At 44.0% G+C, this 22,400-nt stretch overlaps 1 long non-coding RNA gene across 3 annotated transcripts in view; it reads right to left on the bottom strand.

Annotated features, from left to right (window-relative positions):
* Positions 1 to 21,937, bottom strand: part of LOC141574623 (uncharacterized) — a 119,210-nt gene extending 97,273 nt beyond the window's left edge. For all 3 annotated transcript variants that reach the window (XR_012501509.1, XR_012501510.1, XR_012501511.1), the window contains exon 1: positions 21,704 to 21,937. This is a non-coding gene — a long non-coding RNA (uncharacterized LOC141574623). The remainder of the gene's footprint in view (positions 1 to 21,703) is intronic.
* Between the last annotated feature and the right edge of the window lie 463 nt (positions 21,938 to 22,400).

The raw sequence follows: 22,400 nt of genomic DNA, 5'->3' as shown, positions 1-22,400 counted from the left end.
AGACACTGACAGACAGATTAAAACACACAGTCATATATATTATATAGAAACATATGAAGTCTACTCCCATGTTGCATAGAAATACAAACATATTTGTTCATTTATGGGCACTGAATATTTTATCCCAGGTAGAATATTTCAACTAAAACAAATAATCAATAATACACTCCTCTTGTCAAATCTACTTGATAAGTTACTCTGCTATGTAAACATAATGTGTCTAAGATAGATCTAAAATTAGTGAAAAAGATCTTTGTATGGTTTCTTGAACTCTTTTCAAAATTCCAAGCTTAATTTTAAAATAGATCAGAGCAGTATTTCGATATTAACTTTTCCCTCGTTAAATGAACAACACAGTCTGTTGTCAAAATTCTGTCCTTACAATGATTCACGAGCACCGTATCCTAACAAAACTGCTGAACAGCAAGGCACTATCCAGACACTGTGACCAAACAAATGAAACACAAGGAAGACAGTGACCCTATTCTGGAGGGCTTACCGTCTGTTTCAACATTGGGTTTTTATTTGATTGGTTTGATTGGTTAGCAAAATAAAATCAATCAAATACTTTCTGCTTTAAGCATTCAGTAAGTCATGACTCTGTTTTTAGTGTCACGAGAAGGAAAGACTTAAGCATGGCTTGATTAGGTCAATTAGCAAAAGCCATCACTGGGGAGTGAGTAATAAAGAAGTTAACAGATAGCAATGCTTCTGCCTACAAGAGAGCTAAAATAAACCTACACTGATCTCTTTAAGGAAATGAGGAAATGAGGCCCCAATGAGAAAAACAAAAACTAACAAGAAATCAAAAAAGTAAAGACTTTTTCATTAACGGTTCCAGGAAGGAGTGGAGCATGGTCGTGAGGATCACAGATGCTTGGGACAAACATGAGGGTCTGAATTCCCACAGCACTGTTTAGCTTTGACACTGATAAGTCAGTGAAATTTTCTGAATCTCAGTCTCCTATCCATAGACTGGGGACAACAGCACCCGTCTCCTAGAACGGTCCTAATAATTAAGTTATTTTATATATAAAAGGTTAAATAAAATACCTCAGATATTAAATATAACCCCAAAAGCACAAGGAAAAAAGAAAACAGAGATAAATTGGAGTTCATCAAAATTTAAAACTTTGCTTCAAATTTCACCATCCAGAAAGTGAAAAAACAACACACAGGAGGAAATTTTTTCAAATCATTTATCTGATAAGGAATTTGTATCTATAAAAAAAAAAAAAAGAACCTCCTACAACTCAACAATAAAAAGGCAACTCAATTAAAAAATCAATAGAGTATCTGAAAAATATTTTTCAAGGAAAGTATACAAGTGGCCAATAAGCACAGTGAAACGATGTTCAATATCATTAGCTGTAAGGGAAATCAAGTCAAAACCACTAGGAGAAACCGCTTCACACTCACTACAATAGGTTATAATCAAAAAAAGAGTAAGAAGCACTAATGAGGACACAGAAGAAATGGAGGTCACAGCCGTTGCTGGTGAGGATGTAACACAGCGTAGCCAATTTGGAAAAATGCCTGGCAGGTCCTTAAAGAGTTGAACATTTGATTTCTGAATGACCAGGCAATTTTGCTTCCTGAGCACACACGTAAGAGAACTGAAAACAAATGTTCACATAAAAATTCCTACAGGAATATTCATGGAGCCATTACTAATCACAGCCAAAAAGCAGAAGCAACACAAATGTCTATCACGTGATGAATGGGTAAACAGAGGGGCCCAGCCATACAGTGGAATATTATTCAGCAATAGCAAAGCATAGAGTACTGACCCAGGCCACAACTTGGACAAATATTGAAAACGTTACTCAGTGTGAAAGAAGTCAGTCACAGTAGATGGTTCCACTTACATGAAGTAACTCAACTTACATGAAATTTCCAGCACAGGCAAATCCACAGAGAGAGAAAAGTGGCTTCCTGGGGCTGTGGGAGGATGGGGAAGATGGGAACGTCTGCATATGCGTAAGGGGCTTCCTGTTGGGGGGATGAAAATGTTCTAAGATTGACTGGGATGCACAATTCTGGGCATAGAGTAAAAACCGCCGTACATTTTAATGGGTGAATTGTTATTAAAACTGGTAAGAAAAAAGCACCTCCAGCCAGTACCTTCCCATAGTAAATGCAAATTGCTAAATTTTATTAGAGGAAGAAGAAACTGCCCTCAGCATGAAAGCAGGAGTTCAGCAAATTTGAGTTAACCGAAATTGGACAAGAGCATTTCACTTGAAACAGTTGCTGAGTGTACACAAATTATTAAGGCATGACAAGGAAAATCAGTTTGACATCACGAGGAAGCATTCTGCTTCAAATGCAGATAAAGGATTCGGCAAGCCCAGCTGCTACAAATGACCAGAGAAGAAACCTGGTTCTTTAAGCAAGCGCCAGAGCCAACAAGGAAATAGTGGTGAGGAAAGCAGGCAGCCGAAAATCTGGAACAGTTTGCTACAAATAATTTCTCCACTGAAAATTCAAAAACAAAATGAAAGTGATGTGATGGTGTGTTGACCTCACGTGAATGGGCTTCCTCCGGTGCTCGACAGTTTTGTAACCCCGAATGAGAGACTCAGGAGAATCAGCATGGCTCCTGGGAGTCCCCAAATGACTGCCCACCAGCTCGCTGACCACCATCACATCTGCCAGGGTTGAATTGCAGAGAAGAGACCAACTTCTGAAAGGAACAGGAAATATAGACAAGTGAAGAAAAGGCTGCAGTCAGTCCTGGGACAGAGGCCCTCTGAGCAGAGGCCAGAATGCTGCAGGTGAACTGGAGTGGCCCTGGGGCAGGAAGGGACCACGGGGGAGCAGATCTCAATTCTCTTCTCTCTCTCCCTCGGGTAGGAGAGATAAAGTCTGCATCCTTCTCACCTGGAACTGTGGGTTCTGGCTGCCAGAAGTCTTACCAACATGGAATGAATTACTGAAGACTGTGGAAAAAGGAAAGAAAGTGAGAGGGAGTAGGGAGCCAACTCTAAGAATCTCTCAAATGCTCCCATATTTATTGTGTATAATCAAAGATAATAGTCTTTAACAGTTGTGTGATAGTAAGGAGGAACTTCGGGAAAGACGGGATGAGGCAGAGATTGTAGAATCCGCAATGAGTAAAAAGGCTTAGTTTACCTTTAGGGGAGACATGGGGAGAGGGGAACAAGATAAATTCTTTAGATATCTTCATTACAAAGCAGACCACCAGACCAGCCAGGTCCCTGTTTTGGGAATAATATACTATCTAACAGCAAGCACGCCCAGCGTTTATAGCTGAGGGCCTGGGTCATTGCTGTGCAATGAGCAGAGTGCTATCTAAAACCTCAAATATGCAAGCAAGGCATTGTCTATGCTTTTTATGGCAAGGAGACAGGAGTGAGGATGCACAGGTGCTTGCTTGAAAGAAGTTACTAAGCGCATTTTTTCTTCTTAAAGTTGACATGCGTCTGGGGTCTGTTAAATTTGTTAACCCAATCATGGGCTACCACATGGAACCATTATGGAGGACAACCTAGGATGACAAATCCTGGCTCTGGGTCTTTTCCTGCCAGCTTCGGCCATTCCAGCAGGGTCTAGACACATCCCTGAATAACGAACCCACAGAACCACCCAGACTCTTTACTCCTGGTGCTTGGAACTTAATTTTAGCTCTATACAACTTAACGTAGAATAGTTTCAGAAATAATAGATATTATATTCTTTTTATATCTCATCATAGGACTGATTTTTCTGATTGCTCTAAGATGCTTCTACTTGGTAAATCACCTAATTCTGCAGGTGAATTCAGTAATTTCCATTGCACATAACTAGACAGTCTGGGCCCTCTGACTTCTATTCATCAAATACCGATACACTTAATTGATTTCATTGTTCATCAATTTCAGCCTGGAGGTGAGGGAGTGTCACTCTGTTCCTCAGCCCACCCTCTACTCCTTTCTCTTCAGCAACTCAGGCCTCCTGAATACAAAACAAAGCATCTGTTTCCCTTCATCTACACTTTCCACAAACACATCAGGAAACATCAGCCTAGAGAATGAATTCAACACATGTGTTAAAACAAAAATCTACAAACCTGAAGCAACTCCATCTCCGAATCATGATGCACAATGACATGAAAGTAAGGATGTCAGGTACAAAGCATGCATGAGCCTGACCACCTCATTTCTATTCTTCAAAGGAAGGAAGGTTTTCATATTTTTTTATTATCATTCTTTGTCATTGTTTCTGATTAAGCTAAAAAATAGTTTATGAAATAATTAAGCACTGCAATAACAGATTTTCGCTGTATGAATTACAGAAGGCATTCAGAGGGGATAGGAAAACCCAGCTCTGTAAAAAATGCAAAATTTCTTCCCCTGTTAAGAACACGTATACAAAATGCAACAGAGAATTCAAATTCATGTGGAGAGGAGCAAAAGCCACAGAATCAAAGCAAAGTCATTACTATGACTCAATTCAAAATTCACTGGACAAACATGCTCAATGCATTCAAGTAATTTTAAAGGCACACTGCAAACCATTCACTTAATGATCTACAGGCTAGAGGAAGAATTTCCCTCTTTAACAGACAACAGAAATCAGTAGGTTGCCCCACCAAACGAGGACCAAACAGCAATCAGGTTTTTAACAGTTCTGATAAATCAGCATGTTCTAAACATCAAAATCCAGAAATTTTAAACATTCATTCACACCACAGTGAAACAAGCACTTAAAAACAAACAAAAACCCAAAGAAACTAAGCACAATTATCATGTATCTGGATCAATGAGAACTTCTTGTACAGCTGGAATAAAGAACAGGCTATAGCCTTTTACTTAAAAAATACAACTACTTTTAAAGATAACTGCTAAAACACATTTTATCATTCATGTTGCCTTGAAAAATCTGAGGCACTTGTATCTGATCAGAAAAGCAATTCTGAGTAATAGTATGTTACAATTCAGTGCCAGTTTGCTTTAGTAGAAGAAAGAAAAGCTACTGTTTCTCATCCTGTACAAAGAGTAAAGAACCTCCCTGCCTCTGTCTCCTCCTATTTTCTAAGCTCATGTTCCCCAACCCTTCTGAAACAAGTATGAGAACCTTTTATTCTCACCAATATGCCAAATGACAAAAGAGTATCAATTTATTTCTATAAATATGTGCCTACACCTTGAACTGGAAGAGAAAGGTATCAGAAGTCTATATGGAACTTATTTCTACCTTCCTGAAATCATACAAGCACATCTTCACAGAGACACAGACATGTACACACTGAATTACTGGGCAATTCACAAGCTGAGGACTTCCAACTTATAGAAGATAACTTTGTATTTAGTTTAAAATACAAGATTGTCAGCTTTTGAAAGTCTTCATCATCTGCTAAATCATCCAAATATCAACGAGACCCAATTAGCCTTCTCTGTAGAATATAATTTCCCATGATGGCAAAACAGACCCTAAGTACTGGATCCAAGACTCGTGTTTATCACTACGTATGATCGTTTTTAAACACGTAAACAGATTCAGAAAATATGTCCAAACAACGTTTATTCTTACTGAAGTAGCATATGTATTCAATTGTCTGTACAGAAAATAGGTCCCACGATGGTGTTTAAGAGCTATTTTGTGTATTGAAATATTTATTTTTAAGTTCAGACAAGGAGGGTCTGTATTACTCAGTTGTAGAACACCTGCTTAGCATGCACAAAGTCCTGGCTTCAATCCCCAGTACCTTCATAAAAATAAATAAAAATAAGTGCTTATTTAAAAATAAGAATAAAGTTATAAAAAGAATAAATGCAGACTAAAAACCACTGCAATCTAGGAGCCATAATTTTAATAAAAAATTAGAGTTTCTATCAAATATTGACTATATGGCAATCACAGAGACAACCACAAGTCACACCTGACAACCATCACGTGTGATTCTCAGCAACCCTACTAAGTAGACAAGGAAGAGCAACCCGGCACTGCGGATGAAGAAACGGAGCTCGGAGGAGCCGGGGACGGTGACCGTCCTGCTCCCCGTGACAACACGTCAGCCCAGGATGAGCGCTGACAGAGCTGCACTGAGGGGACACCCAGCTGCACGGAACCTTGGGGCACTGGGGAGTCCCAGAAAACACTCAAAACTGTTCAGTGAAGAACCAGCTCAAATATATTACATTGTGCCTCATCCTTTAAGCAGGGAACATGACTGAGACCTTTTTGATGCCTCCGTGTCCTTTCAGCCATTACCAATTATTTGCCCTCTCAGTGCGCCCAGTCATGAATTGGACCCCATATGAAGTGCACTCAGATGGCAGAGCTTTTCAAGCTGTTTTATGAAGTTTGTAAGACTCTGTCTATGCCTCACACAGGCGGTCATCCATCACTTCTCACCGGTGTGGATGTACCACATGAAATCACACCTTTCTGCTTTTTAAAATCCCTCCATGTAATCCAGACTTTTCAACAGCAAAGAAGCAGCTCAACCAGAAACAGTGGATAGCTTTTCACCAAATAGACTCGAACAGCCCATCGGACTACCTGAAAGCCCTTTTCTTCTATTAAACCCACTTCCGGGTACTTCATCATTTTCTGAATGGTGGACTAGGCCTCTGACTGGCCTACTCAGAGAGCTCCCAGCCTCACATCCGGTGGTGGAAGAGGACCCTGCTGTTGGGGGAAATCAGTGCGGAAGGTGGAAATCTTCCACCCAGGTCCGAATGGGTAGAAGTGCCACAACGTGTTCAGAAAATATACTGTCAGCACCCCGGGGCTCCCATGGACTGATTGCACATTAACCAAACTCATGACACCCTGATGCAAGAAAACCAGAAACTTAACTTATTACTGTAACAGAAGACGTGAAACTACAAACCAGACTGAAATATCAGAGTTCAACCATGAGTACATGTTCTCCTCAACGGCCCAATCACGGGCAGGCAGTCACATGGCAAGCGTGGACAGAAGCAGAGCAGGAAGGGTTTCTAGATTAACTCAATGGACTAAATTTCTGTTATACGAACAGATCTGCTGCCCAGAAGACATTTAACGCCAATCACGGTGCACTGTCCATGGACAGTGGCTGAGACACGACTGTGAGCACCTGTGTAACTCTCCTTTCCCTGTCCTTTCTGGTCTAAGTGATGCACAAAGGTACAGACATCCAGGGGTGCAGATACCTCTAAACACCCAAAGCCCATCCCTGGGAGCCTGGAAACCAGACAGCCAGGGTTTAAATACCAGCTCTGCCACTTACTAGCTCTGTGACCTTGGCTAACTTACTTACTCTCTCCGTGCCTCAATTTCCACATTGTAAACCTGGGATAACGGTCAAATCTCCCTTATTCACTTGTTGTGAAGATTGAAGGATTCATTTCTGTAAAACGCTCAGAAAAGAATGTAGCACATTTTTGGTGCTCAAAAAATGTGAATTTAATAAGAAAATGATTTACAAGTCTCCCTTCTAATCATCTTCTGTGTTTCATGGCTAGTCTGAGTCCCAAAGGAAATTGTTATTTCCCCTCTTATAAACTCTTGGGGAGCACCCTTCTGTTGCATCCCACCACCTGTTTAAACTCAGGGAAGGGATGCCTCCTCCACACTCTGGTCCATGGAGAGTGCTTCTCCCTTCACACCCCTGACCCCTGGACAATGGCTAGCCCTCCTCACACTAACAGATTGAGGTGTGAGTCCGGAGATACAAGCAGGGCATATGAAACCTTTCCTTTCCCTCCAGCGTTGGCCAACCCTGGGAAGCACCCGGGATGCTCAGCTCCATGGCAGGGCAGCCCTGTGCAGGATGGGGCAGATCATCTTAAGGGAAGGCTCGCTGTGGCACAGAGCTAACTGGGACTGTGTGAGTCTCTAATTCTGGGGCACAGTATCATGACACGCATTTTCCCACAGCCCTGAATTTCATGGAGACGTGGCTTCATCAGTAATATAGGAGACATTTATCGCCTGCCTGTTCTGTGTCATCTCTCAGTTGGCTGCTGGAGAAAACATGTGTATAAGTATTGGGTCCCCTTAAGCCCCAATATATATGAAGTAACAAAAAATTCTGTGGCTTAACATTGGTTCAGGGCGACTGTAACTGTCCTGACTCTGCTGATGCTAAATTATGGGTATAGGAACTATGGAACCTCCTCAAATATCTTTCATCGTAAAACCAGCTTTTCTTGTTTTCCTGTTTCTTAGTAATTGCCAAAGACTGTAAAATGATGGCTTCATACAAAACAGGAGCTAAACTTTATGAGCCCTTTGGCATTCCCACTGAGCTAAACAATTTACATAATTTCTAATTCTCACAATTCTACAAAGAAGATACGAGCGTCCCCATCTCACAGACGAGGGAGAAACTCAGAACAAACTGACTCAGGCTCACGTGGCTCAGTGGCAGCGCGTGCACGCAAACCAAAGTCAAAAAACTACACCCCTTCTTATATGTACAAAATCACCTCCCACCAAATGACACACAGCGGCTGGGTCAACACTCAAGGAACTCAGTACACTTTTCATCTTTAAGGTGCTCCAGAGGCCGCTACTAGCTGCTTTATAAGTTCCCGGCTCACTGGTTGCTAACACTGGAAGAAAAGACCGATTTTGCCATTGTTTGCACAGCAAGTCTGAAATGTTTACAGCAAGATGACAGAATAAAACTAAGATGTAAGCAGAATAACTTTTCCAGGTAGACAGACATAATGGACATTGTGCAATTCTGAAGCACTAAGCAAAGTAATCAAAACAAAATAATATTTGTTAAGCCTTCTTTTACAAACAGGAAAATTAAGGCTGTAAGAAGGTGCAACAGCCACCTATGGCTATAAAGACCTTCCAGGTTGCCGGGAAAGATGCAACACAAAAATTGCCTGTTGGATCAGAAACAAGAATCAGATAACTAAAAGCTTATGTAGCACATACTGCACTTTGCTTCAGGGAAGGGAGGGGTATTCAGTATTTATTCTGACGTTGCTAATAATCCTGAATATAAACAAAAGACACAGGCTCATGGAAACTCATCTTAGAAGAAGAAAGAATCCAGTCCAGCCACTTCATTTTACAGGAGGGGAGACTGAGATCTGGGATCTGTCCTCCTGGCAGTCAGCAGCATAGCTCTCTCTCCTAGGCCTCATGTCTTGCACCGTAGCAAAAACCAACAGATCTGTACTAGGCCTATATTCATAAAAGTCACGTCTGTATTTTTCCAACAGTAAGTAATCTAGGTATCTTGCAAAATACTTCTCAAAGGACCAGGAAATCATACAAGTGTATTGAAATTCAAAAACATTTATTTGCACATTAAAACAGCATGAGCTTTACTCTATTAAAAAAAGTGACATGTCAAATCAATGTTTTGATATTTTAAAACCTATTTAGAGTGCAGAAAAATAAATCAAAATTTTCTTTAATCACAAAAGAGAGAAGCTTATTTCCTGAAAATGATCAATGTGGATTTTTCTAAACTTAATGGTTCTGGTGAAATTCCTACGAATTTAAATGTCTGAGTGGATGGTTACACGGGAACATGAATTCTGAGTTGTAACAACACACATTCTGTGTAAATAATCTTCAAGGCCGTCTGCTTAAGATGATTTAACTAGTCTCTGTCTCACTAGAATGATACAGATTTCATTAAACTTTCATACTGCACACACACACACACACACACACACAAAACCCTGAATCCTTGTTACTTTAAGCCATATTCATATATTCATAAATATGCGTATTGAATATGCATCAGAAACAAGCCACCCTCTTTAGTATTCAGAGTTGATCCTTCTAAACTATCTGTCCTTGTGACAGCATATTTTTACTAAGCAGCACTTGGGTGCTTCGTATACAAGGCGTCTACATCTCACAGTCAAACAAGGTAAACGGCATCACTCAAATTTCACAAATGAGGAAATATACTTAAGCCATGAAAACAACTTACATATTCATCATCAGGAAAGAAAAGAGTAAAGATTTTACTTACAATATTCACTGACAAAACCTTCCTCCATACTAAGACTTCATAGAACCAATTCAGTCTTTGTAAATTTTTCTGTCAATAAGCACCACTAGAGAAAAACAAGCAAGATCATTAGCAATGGTTGGACTTTCAAAGTCCACTCCTATTTTGCACTATAATCATTTTTAATGTGTTGTTTTTAGTGTTTACAGAGCACTAAAATAAAAAAATATAAACTTTTAAACTCATTGCCTGAGAAAGCAACATTTGTGAAAATGTACAATTTTAATTTATGCCACTCTGTCTCACATTATCACTGATGTCTCTCCTTTGAAGGCTTCATCAAGCTGAGATCGCTAAAATCGGTCATTTATGGACTCACAGGAGTTCGGGAAACCACTCAACACGGGGCTGATCAGAGGAGCCATTGAGAAAGCATCCTGTGCAGCCTGGGTTCCAGCCCTGAGCCTGCCAGTGCCAGCTGCATAAGATTTGGGACAAGCTGCCCCATCTCTCAATCCCTCAGCTGCAGAAACGGAGACACTGATACCTACCCTCAAACACCTGCTATGAAGTAAAACATGAGGAAAGCGTTTTAGCCTTAGGTAAGTGTCCACTCAGAGCAAGCTTGGTCATTATGATGATGAGGATTACTTTGAATAAGTTAAGGCAGACCAAAAATTAGAAATCACCATAAAGGAGAAACATTTTATGTCAATGAGCATTTCCTTTTGAATGGATTGTAGAATGTTCTATTGATGTTTTTAATAAGCCAAGTTTTGTCCATTAATTATAGATTAACAGGTTCATGGACAAGTCTCCAGAAAAAGAATTAGAGGCCTCTAACCTCTGCATACTAAGAAAGTAAAGTTTAAAAAAAATTAGGGGGGAGATTATACCTCACTTGAGAGAGTATGTGCTCAGCATGAATGAGGCCCTCAGTTCAGACACCAGTAACTCCATTTAAAAACTTTTTTTTTAAGAAATGGAGAATTAAATCAAAAAGGTGGAGGAATACAGAATTTTTTTAGAGACTCAACTCGGATTTAAGATGGGGGAAAAATATCCATTTCTCACAGGAAATCTTGAGAACTATGTAAACCGGATCTGAGTTGTCTAATCTTTTAACATTATTCATCAATTCATATTACCAAGTCTTAAAACTGCCTGATAAACCACAGGGGTGATCCTGATCATAACAGCTGCCAACACAGATCGAGCTCTGGCTAGGAATGCTCTGTTCTGCCATCTCTGCCCCAGAGGCCTCACCAGGCTGAGAGCACTAAATTTTGTCATTAATAAGAATCTCGTGTAAGTCCTCCATGTGTGCTTCTCACTCCCCCCTCACCAGCCCCTCTGAGGGAAGCACTGTTATCATCTTCCCCACCCACAGATAAGGCCACTGAGGCACAGAGACTAAACCTGCTCCAGGTCACATCGGCATTAAAGGACGTCTATAATTCTGCTGTTATACTATTGACAAAGGAATCTGACATATCAATTCAAGGGAGACTGTTAAATAATCAAGTCTGTCAGGTCTTCACCTCAAAGAGCAGTTACTATAGATTCCTGATGTAGGATGAGGCTGCCGCCACAAACTGACTCAACTTGAAATTAATATCCAAGATGAAGCAGCAGATACATGTAAATATTCACGACTGTCAACTCGGCTCACGTGTCTGGGCCCTTCACTGCCTGAATGGGGGTGAAATCCCCACCCGTGTCAGGGAGGGAAGAGCGGCTCTTCCGGGACTCACCCAGGCTTCACGGGCTGTTTCCCCCCACAGGCTGTCCTCAACGATTAAAAAGCTCTCAAGATTTTTACACCATGCAAAACTAAAAGACATTTCTGCAGATGGAGCACTTTCTCAGGCTTAAATCTTTTTTGCCTACACTCAGCAAGTGGGAAAATAACACATGATTCTGCAAAGTCTCTGAGCCTCACCACTCACAGGAGTAGAATGGCCTCAGCACAAGATGACTCTTCACATTGCAAGATGAGAACAAAATAAAGCTGCCCCCAACCACAGGCACTCCCAGAGACAGAGCTCAGCAGTCTTCTGCACACTCACGGTTGTGCAGCCCTCACCACCATCTATTTCCAGAACACTTCATCACCCCAGAAGAACACCCCTGTCACTAGCAGTCACTCCCCAACCCCCCTCCACCCAGCCCCTTGCAACCATCACCTGCTCTCTGCCTCTGCATGTGCCTTTTCTGGGCATTTCAGATCACTGAAATCAACAATATGTGGTCGTTTGTGTCTGGTTCCTTTCACTTAATGTGCTGTTATCAAGGCTCGTCCATGTTGAAGTGGTATCAGCATCTTTTTTTTTTTTTTGAAAATGTTAAAGTTTATTAGGAGGTGGTATATACTATCGAAAACAGTAGAGAGGAGTATAACTGGTGGGGTTTCAAAGGGAAAAGTGCGGGTTGAGCAGTCAGGGTGGACTTCCCAGAGCAGGTGGCCTTTTTCATATTCCCCTTTATTTATTTTTTCTTTTTTATTCACTCTTACGTCTGAATAATGTTCCACTACATGGAGATACTACATTCTGTTCATCCATTCAGCAGCAATGTATGGACGAGGTCCAGAAGAATGAGTGTAAGAGGTGACTAGGCAGGGATGGCATTAAAGCAAAGTGCAAGATGTGCTTTCAAAAAAAAAAAAGCCAACAAACAGAGGCACAAGGAAATTCAGTACGGTCTGAGAAAGTGCATTCTTGCTTCAGCATGACTGCCGTGCAGGGCTGGGGGGGGTGGGGAGTGACAGGAGACACAATGAGGGAGTCACCTGAGAATATTCCCCACTGCAAGCAGCTCAGCCAATTCTCCTCCCTCATCCTGTATTTTAGAGCCATTTTTGCTAGGTTTTCTCTTATTTCAAGTAACAGTACTTTAGTTACACATCTGATCATCTGCATCAGATCACCTTACCTCCAAGCCACAGAAAGTCATTCACTGACTAGAGCAGCTCCAAGACATAACGGTGATGGACCAGGGAGTCCTGCAGCATCCCGGCCTGCAGGCACAAACCCCCACATGTTCCATGGTGATGTCCAGAAAGTAAAATGCATGGAAATATCTCACTGCTGTTGCATTATATCTGCCCCCAAATTGCCCCAAAATCATGCTGGCAAAGCACTACTCAGCCCTCTCACTACAAAAAAAAAAAAAAAAAAAAAAAAAAAAAAGAGAGAGAGAGAGAACAGAAAAGAAAAGAATAAAGCTAAGAAGGCAAATTTAGGGTCTTCCATTCAAAACCAGCAACCATCACTGCCAGGATCTCAGCTGGAATGGTCCTGACTTCAAAAACCACTGCGCAGTTACATTTCAAATGTAATAGACATATATTTATTTCACGTAGATGATATTACAGTAGGATTTTTCTTTTCAAAATTTCCAGTTGCAACATTAACACAAGAAAGTTTATGTTTCAGCTTAAAAAAAATCAATTATCTTCCACTTTCTTAATTTTGAACCTATTATTATTTTATAAAGGGATCTATGCTGCAGATTATAAACCAACTCTTTGGCTTCTGGAAACAAGACCTTTATGACTTCACTATTTCAGAGCAAGCTTTAATGATGTTTTGAGAAGTGGGGCCTGGGGTACTCACTAACAGCTCTTTAAATACTGACAAGGATGTGCTATTAAGTAATGCAAAGGCTCTAACTCTACATTAACTCAGAAACCAAAGAAACTACACCAAAGCCTTAGTTTATCATTTTTTAAATTTTCCTATTCTTTTGAATATTAAATTTCTTAAAAGATAAGATTTTTTGAAAAAGACAGCAGCTGTATTAAATTTCCTCTCACCAAGAAAGCAATCTTTATCAAGAATAAATACCCCTATGGAAATCCAAAAGACGGGACGTTTCTAGCTAAGTGAACATGCAGATCTCAACACAAGCCTAAATCCTATCAGATGTCACTCGAACGAGCTCAACAAATTCCTGGGCTACCCTGGAACTTAGCTCTTCTGTTCCAAATGTTGGCTGAGCTAAGATCATCACACAAGGCAGGGAAGAGAAAAGTCCACCTGGCTGCATCCGTTTTCTTCCAGCCACAAGATGCCGCTAGGGCGTCCCCGCTAATAAGACCTCCCCATAAGGAAATCCGGCATCCACACTGCCCCTGCCGTCCCCAAGCAGCCCCGACGCCCCTCTCCCACTGGTGGCCTCCCAGCCTGTGAATGGTCTTCTAATGACCCTCCCAGTTGGTGGCATCCTCCCCCTCTTCCCCGCTACACACACACACACACACACACACACACACACACACACACACACACACACGGAGCCAGGACAGCCTTCCCAAAGCAAAAATTTGATTCCATCACCCCCACTTCAAACCCTTCAGAGGCTCCCTGATAGAGTTCTAGCCCCACCCCCGACCCAGATCGCCCAGCCTCAGTTCAGTACCCAGGTCCCCAGTGACCTCAGGCGCCCCCTGACCTGCTGCTACTTCCCACTTGCCTCCAGGCTCATTTTGACTGTTTTTCAAGGAAGCCTTCCTTCCCTCGAACCTCCGCACTTTGGGTTAGGTTCTCCTGCTGTGTTCCTAGAACTTTCTACGCTAAGACATCTTCTGACACTGCTAAGCTCTCAAAAAGCAAGTACATTTTGCTTACTACTGTGAGTCCACCCTCTCTCCCTTAGACACTCAGAATTGCATGTGTTATGAATAAATGAATGAAGGGGTGGGTCTCAAAGGGACAGTCAGAGCTGCTCTAGCCCATCCCGACCCCTTCCTTCTGTAGAACATCAGAAGCAAAACCAGGAGTACCTCTCCTGAGGGTCACTTTCTGCTGACACCATTCACTGCCTCTTCTGTGTCAGTTCTAGTAAAAAACCAAGCTACTTCAAAGCCCTCCATCCCTAGGCCCTCTCCAGTGTCCTCCCAAGAAGGGGCACCCTCCACCCTGGACCACACAGGGCACTCTCCCCAAGTCCCCACCCCACAAGCCTCCAGGCCTCTACCCGGGCTGCTCCTGCCACCTGAGTCACCCTCTTGATTCCTTCTCCTGGCTGACTCTTACTCTGTCCTCAGAACTGAATGTAGAGCCCACTTCTTCCAGGAAGTCCTCTCTGATGATGTCCTTTAGCTCTTGGCTGGGCTCCCTCTACAGCAGGACTGCTTGGTGACCAACTGGTGTTTGTCCACCTGCTCCTCTGAGACCATGACCTCTTGGAGGCCACGTGGGAAAAAGGAGTGAGATGACAAGAGGGGTGGGAAGAGCAAAAAGCAAAATCACAGCCCAAGTCCCAAATCAAGGATACTGTCTCAGAAGAAAAGAATAAAATGTTTAGTACGTATGTCATTTGGCTATGATTTTTGTGGCTCATGGAAAGCAAGAGCTTGGTGTTCTAGTGTAAAATCCAAGTTACATGCAAAGAAATGTACATATTCATATCCAAAGGAAACCAGAGCTGCTCAACAACAGTTTGCAGTTAAAATCCAAAGGAACTTTGATAAAGGCAATCTCCCTCTCTCTCTCTCTTTTTTTTTTTTTGTATCATATAGTTGTAGAAGTATTTGAATAACTAAGTGATGGCTACAGCCTATGATTCTGCACTGGAGTGTTTGGGGCTGAGGAAGCCCAGATTACATGCACTGTGTAAATACAATCACACCAACACACTGACAGGCGCCCTAGCTGAAGTTCCAAAGCAGACAACCTTACTTTGCAAGACAGCTCTCATTAGAAAGTAAGAAATGCAATGTTCTGTACTCAGTTACATACCTTATATGGGCCATTAAGTGATAGTGCATCTTGTCTAATGAAACCCCAAAATAAATTGTTAACATCGATTTTCTCCATCTGACCCTTCTTTGCTAACTTTGGATATCAAACCCTCACTCCATACGGAAAGCTTAGGCCTACGCTGCAGCAGGTTACATCCCGTGGAAGAAAGCCGATCAAGGGAGAACTGGAGAGTTTCCCTTCAGAAGCTGCTAAGTCTGGTTTTGCACCTGTACGTCATTTGCAACCACGTCAGCATCAAAGGAGTAAGACCTTACCTCTGTGGGGCGAAAAGCACTTCGGTGCTTCAGAAAAATCAAAGAACGCTGAGCTTTGTGAAACAGTCCTGAGGCACTTAAATTGTACTTTTTCTGAAAGGCTCCAAAACTGACCCAATTCACCATTCCACGTAAAACAGGGAGGTGCCGGAATTAGTAGATAGAACATGCCCTTGAAGACTGACAAGGCCCTGCTTGAATCCTGCTAGAGCATTTATTAGCCACTAAACAGACCAATTCCTTGACCCCTCTGAGAAGGCTTCCCAATCTGCAAAAGGGGGCTGCCACCGCCCACCTGGGAGGCATGGATGTGTATGCAACATGCAAGTAGGGCGGCCGACTGCTACCTGACACGGGGCCTGGTTAGTTTCCCTCTGCTGCCCTTCTCCCCCTTTAAACTTGCACTGTTCCTCCTGGTAAGGGTCAAGCCCCCAGACCAGACTGCCCGATTCTTCTGTGTATCCCCGGATACATGCCTTACCCTTAGGAGGCCAGAAAAAGAACCATCTCCTCCCACGTTACTATCAGTGTTCTTAAGAGTCTGGGTTTTTTCAACTCTATTTTGCAGGGAGACTATTCCAGAACTGTCCAACCACCATTCTCCACTTTGGCTCGTCTCCCAGCGCCCATCCCTTCTCACCTCAAATCTTCTGTCTGCTGGCCTTTTGTTTGTGGGAAAGAGAGTCCGCTATGGTGGGGACTCCCTAGGCCTCCGTCCCTCCCTCACAGATGAGTGTGACTACCTTCTCCCCACTCCGACTCCAGCTTCTGAGGAGGTTCCCCTCCCGGACACTGCAGCCATTGCATCATCCCAAGAAGCGCACGCGTGGCCACAACCCTCCCTTCAGATTTCTTCCTGGGTGGCCCTGCCCACCCCCAAGACCCTTAAGGATAAATGCCATTGCTCTGAAAATCCCAAACACCGCTGACTGACACACCAAAGCTGCATGGTCTGGGCTTTCCTCCAACCCAGGCACAGCCCTGCCCTGCCTCAGCCTCAGTCTGCACCTCTCGAGATGAGCTCATCCACCTGCACGGCTGTGAACACCAGCTAAGAATGACGACTCCCAACGTGTATATGTGGTCCGGCTCGTTCACCTGAGCCCCAGGGCCATAGACCCGAGAGCCTCTTTGAAGTCCTAACTTGGATGACAAATGGAATCTTAAAAATGCCTCATGTCCACCATTTACTCTAGAGTTCGATTCCTGGCAGGTACCTCCCAGGCTCCCGATTTTAGTAACAGACTCAGAACCCACATAGGTGTTTGAGGTCACAGTCAATTTCCCCTGTTCCTCCCCCCGGCCCTGCCATGGAATCACTCTTGTCATTTCTGTCACTAAGCCAGTCTCAAGTCTGATTCTGCAAGGACCACGGATGGAACCCCACAAGCTCACAGCAAGGTGCACTGAGTCACAGTCCTCCGAAGAGAGTTCCCTGGAGGGGGAGGCATCTCCTGCCACTGGTCACCTCAGAAGGCACTGGATTCTCACAAAGGAGGACCAGGAGAAGGGACTCAAGGTTCTCCTGTGGTCTGAACTTTGAAGGGCCGGAGGTTTAGGGCAGTTCCTAGTTAGCAGACACACCTGCCAGTGAGCAGATGAGGATGGGGGAACCCAGGCAAGGCTGTTCTCACTCCGACCCCTGGGCTATCGGGAGCCACGGGAAAGGCCTGTGTCCAGGGCACAGCCCGGCCATCAGAGATCCCAGCATGCATTTGCCAACCCAGATAGCCTAGACTCCTACTTGTGACTTTTACTTCTGTTCTGTTCCCCCCCAGAATGTGATGGACTTTTTCAGAAAGTCTGGCCTGTCTCAAGCGAGACCAAGTCAGTGAAGGATGAGGTGTCCACATTTGGACCAGAGCATGAAAGGAGAAACAAGGTCTCATGGCCAGCATGACGGTGGTGGCCAAACCCTTCCCCCGGGTGAGATGAACCAGGGTGTGGGTGAGAATGCAAGGTCCCTTCACGGCTCACTGGGGTGTTGGAGACTCACTACCGCAAACTAACGACACGGCCGTCAGTGGTGGACGTCAGCTGCAACAGACATGGAGCCAGCTACTTAATGCCAACATGGGTTAATAGTAAAAGCCAGTGCAGGGAGGCCTGCATGGCTGCTGAGGCAAACCACAGACCCGGCTCTGAATGCCCACTGGCTGGAGCAGAGAGGAAGCTACGCTCCCCTTTAGCGGTCCCTGTGTCCACCAGGTCCAAGTGAGCCAGCTACTTAGGAGAAGGCCATATTGTTCTGATACTCAGAAAAACCAGCCTCGTAAAGGGAAAAAAAGAGTGGCATGGAGTTTAGACCCGCTCCTGCCCTTCTATGAAGGTAAAGTAAAGTAAATGGCACGGGGAAGGTGAATGCAAAAAGAAAAAACAAAAAACAAAAAAGGTGACTGCTTCCTCCAACAGCATCCCCTGCAGCTGCTCATCTCCGAGCCTGCCACTTTCTCACCAGTGACCGCCGGCCAGGAAGCTCCGTCACGCACGTCACACAGTGACAGCCCGGAACCGGGTGCCAAGCACGTTTGTGTAAAAAAGCCGGAATCAAGGAAGATGCTGCAGATTTTGACTTTCCAAGTTTAAATACTCCATGAAAAAAATCTCTCAGCAGCCGCCTAAATCAATTCGCATCTCACTTCTACAAAACAATCAAACAAAATTATTAAGGGCGCATTTTTCAACAAATATAAGGAGGACCAAACTGGTTCCTCAAAGCAAGGATTTTAACAGGTATCAAACACCAGTGGGTGATGTGATAACAAAGCAAAAATTCCAAAAATCTAGAAAATAAAAGATGAGTAGGATAATATATGTATCAAGTCAACTGTTAAGTTTTTGCTTTTTAAAGCAATGGGGACAGCACGGAGGACGATCTGGCTACTTCCAATGCAGGGTGTGCACAGCCCACATTTTCAGACGCAACAACATGCTCACAGGGCGGTACAAGAGAGAAAGGGAAATAGAAAAAAGAAAAGAGGAACAGTGAAAATTAGAAACACAAGAGAACAAAAATAACTGACAGCAATTACAAGAATTTACGTGAGTGTGATGAGGACATGGACGAGGGGACGGTGAGACCCACCCTCACCTATTGTTCCAGGGAAGGCAGGGGCCTGAGGAGAGCGGCGCTGATGGGGGACCCCAACATGGTCAGCGCCCCAAACCTAAACTTCACCTAGATGTGTCTAGGCAGCTTTTGAGCTACCAAATGTGGTCGCATTTCAAGCTGGAAAATTTTACTCACTCCCAACATGAGTAACAGGAGAGAATTAGGCTCTGTTCCTGCACCAAAGCATTGTTTAAAAAATTAATGACTGTGGAATAGTAAAAGCAACAATGGAGTAAAAGTGACTGGAGGAGAACTTTCTTGACCCGAGCTCACTGGCCACGTTATCTCACTGATGTTCAGATGCTGGATGAGCCCTTATGGTAACAAAACAAACAGACGCACCAGGAGGGAGGTTTAATGCGCTGCTGTATTTTGAAGCCGAGAGCCATGCCAGGTACACAAGGTTCTGGGTATACAATGGTGACAGTGTCAACCACTATGGGCTAAGCACACATCCAGGTACTCCACCAAATCCCAAGGGCAGACTTCAAAAGGCAAAAACAAGCTGGCATTCTCTGGTGGGTCTGCAGACTCAGAGCCAAGCAGTTGCTGAGCAAAAATTTCACCAGTGCCTCCTATGACAAAAGAGGAGGCACTGGCCAGAGGGCTGGGGCAGGGCTCCAGGCTTCCACTGCTCACCCACCATTCTGTCCAGGGGGAGAACGTGGTCCCTGCTTACGTTGCACCGATGCACCTACCTTGACTAACAACTCGGGGCTTAGCAAGTGGTGACATGTGACAGGAATGGAGCCAGTCTGGGAGTGGCACTGTGCTGGCATCTGTGCACTCAGCTTTGCCCAGGCCCCTACACCTGCCAGCTCATCTACAAGAAGCAGAAGGGGAGAAGGGCATGTAGATCACAGGGCCCTGCGAGGACAAGTACAGATCATGGCCACGACATGACTCCCCCCTTCCTTAAGCCATAGAGGTATGTCCGGGGAGGAAGTGAAAATTCATTCAGAGCCCGCCAGGCACCACAAGCAAGTGGGACTCGGGTCCCCTGTGCCTGTCACTCACAGGACTGGTGTGGACTATCTTTTTATCAATTCTCTGGCATCTTCTCCTCCAACTTACCAACAACCAGAAAGTAGAATCTGATTTTAGACTCACAGAGAATCGCAGAAATTCCAACATTTACTATGTTTTTTTCCCAGTTCAAACATCAGCTCAGTGGGAGTTCTGTACCAGGGTCTACACGAGGCCTGGAATTCTCCCAAATACAGATCTCTTATAACACGTGTGCAAACCACACACAGGCCCACCAGAAGTAAAATGCCCACAGATAAGTTGGAATTACTGAAACTGAAAGCAGCCAACCAGCATATATTACTAGCAAAAACGTTGCTGCTAGAAATAGACTCATGGACATAGAAAGCAAACTGTGGTTAGCAGGCAGGAAAGGGAGGATTAACAGATACACATTAATAAATATAAAATAAATGACAAGGACCTACTATATAGCACAGGGAACTATATACAATTTCTTGTAATGAGTTCTACTAAAAACAATCTAAAACATATGTATATACATATGCATATGTTTATAACTGAATCTGTGCTGTACACCTGAAACTAACATTGTAAATTGACTACATTTCAATAAAAAATAATTTTAAAAAATAAGTAAAATTAAAAGCAATGCCATTAAGAAAAAATAAAAGAATACTGTAATCCCCTTAGCTGTAGGTGGTGGAGAATTCTGGTTGCAAGCACCAAGTCCACTGGATCACTCCAGCACTGGCTGTCACTCTTTCTGACCATCAGAGAGTCACTTGGCTTCAGTGAGTTTACTTTTCTTTTCTGTGAAAGGCTTCAGTTGCAACTAACGGTGTATAGAATCCCATCATTCACAAACTCAACAATTAATGAGGACTTCCCATGGGCCAGGCTCTGGAAATATGAAAATATAGGGTCCCAGATATATTCATGGGTAGAAGAAATTTATGCCATAAAGACATTAATCCTTATTGCTTTGATAGACAGATTCAATACAATTCTGTTTAGATTTCCTACCAGATTTTTCATGGGTAACAAGATAATTTATGGTCAGGAACAGCCAAGAAACTTCTTTAGAGCCAGCACTGGGAAGGGGTGGATAGGACATTCATTTCCACTGGTCTTTCTGAAGTGATGAAAACGTTCTGGAATAATAATGGTTGCACCACTGTGAATATACTAAAGCTGCTGAATTGTAGCATTTAAGTGGGTGGACTTCATGGTGTGTGAACAATATCACAGTAAAGATGTTAAATGAAAAAATATTTCTTGACAATTGTTTTTCCCTCTATACAACTAGTCTGCCCCACAATTTAAGAAAAACAAAAAAAACCAAAACAAACCAAATTTTGCCAGGAGCTCTTTAGGACTGCAATGTCCCTGAGTCTCCAACGCCTCTGGTGGTGCTGTTCCTGTTAACACACACTAGCTTGGCTGGACTAGTTAGGGACTGTAACTATCTTTTTAAGATCGACGGTCACATGTTTCACCCTGGGAGAGGGAAGGATGGAGGTTGTCACAGCCTCATGCCTTCAGCTCATTTTTAAATGAACCAAGCCTTGCTTTCAACACTGTAATCCCTCTCACTATAAAAACAGTGACATCATCAAGCACAGCCATCATAACACGTGAACGTGTTAAAGGTACTTACCTGGGGCAGAAACACTGAGGGAGGAGACGGAAGCTCTCTCAGCACTGACACTCCCTTTTACCGACTCCACCAGGAGAAGCTGGGGTTTACAGCTGGATGCGCTCAGCCCGGGAAGCAGCGCAGATGCCACTGAGTTAGACCTCAGGGATCCGAAAAGGGAGAGGAGGGCAGCCCCGGGGTCGCGGGGCAGGGGACGCGGGCTGCAGCCCCGCTCGGAGGCCATACCCAGCCCCAGCCGCCCGCCCCATCCGGGTCAGCAGACCCCGCCCGCCCGGGACACAGCCCGCCCAGGGGCGGGGACGGGCCGGCGGCCGAGGAGAGGAAGCTCGGGAGGAGAGGACTCGTGGGCGGTAGAGGGGAAGGGGACGACAGACGCGGACTGAGGGGAGCCCGGCTGGGGCGAGAGGCGGCAGGTGCACATCTGGCCCTGGACAGCTGTGGCCGGGGCGCCGGGGAAGGAGCCAAAGTCCTACGAAAAAGTCTCAGCGAAAGAGCTGAGAAGCCTTTGGGGCCGATCCCGGCTCGGAGCTGGAGCTTCCAACCCTGTTTCCAGCTGGCACCGACGGCGCTTGCGCAGGAGGGCCACCTATATGCTCTGGGTTCTGTGAGAGAAGGTGGGGAAGTGAGGGAGGGAGAAGATGGGAGAAGGAGGGGAGGAGGGGAAAAGCGGAGGGAGAGAGATGGATAGGAGGAGCAG

This window comes from Camelus bactrianus, chromosome 22 (genome assembly GCF_048773025.1).
Source record: "Camelus bactrianus isolate YW-2024 breed Bactrian camel chromosome 22, ASM4877302v1, whole genome shotgun sequence".
In the NCBI taxonomy this organism is placed as follows: Eukaryota; Metazoa; Chordata; class Mammalia; order Artiodactyla; family Camelidae; genus Camelus; species Camelus bactrianus.
The sequence above is the reverse complement of the archived record's forward strand: the minus strand, read 5'-3'. Positions and strand labels throughout refer to the sequence as shown.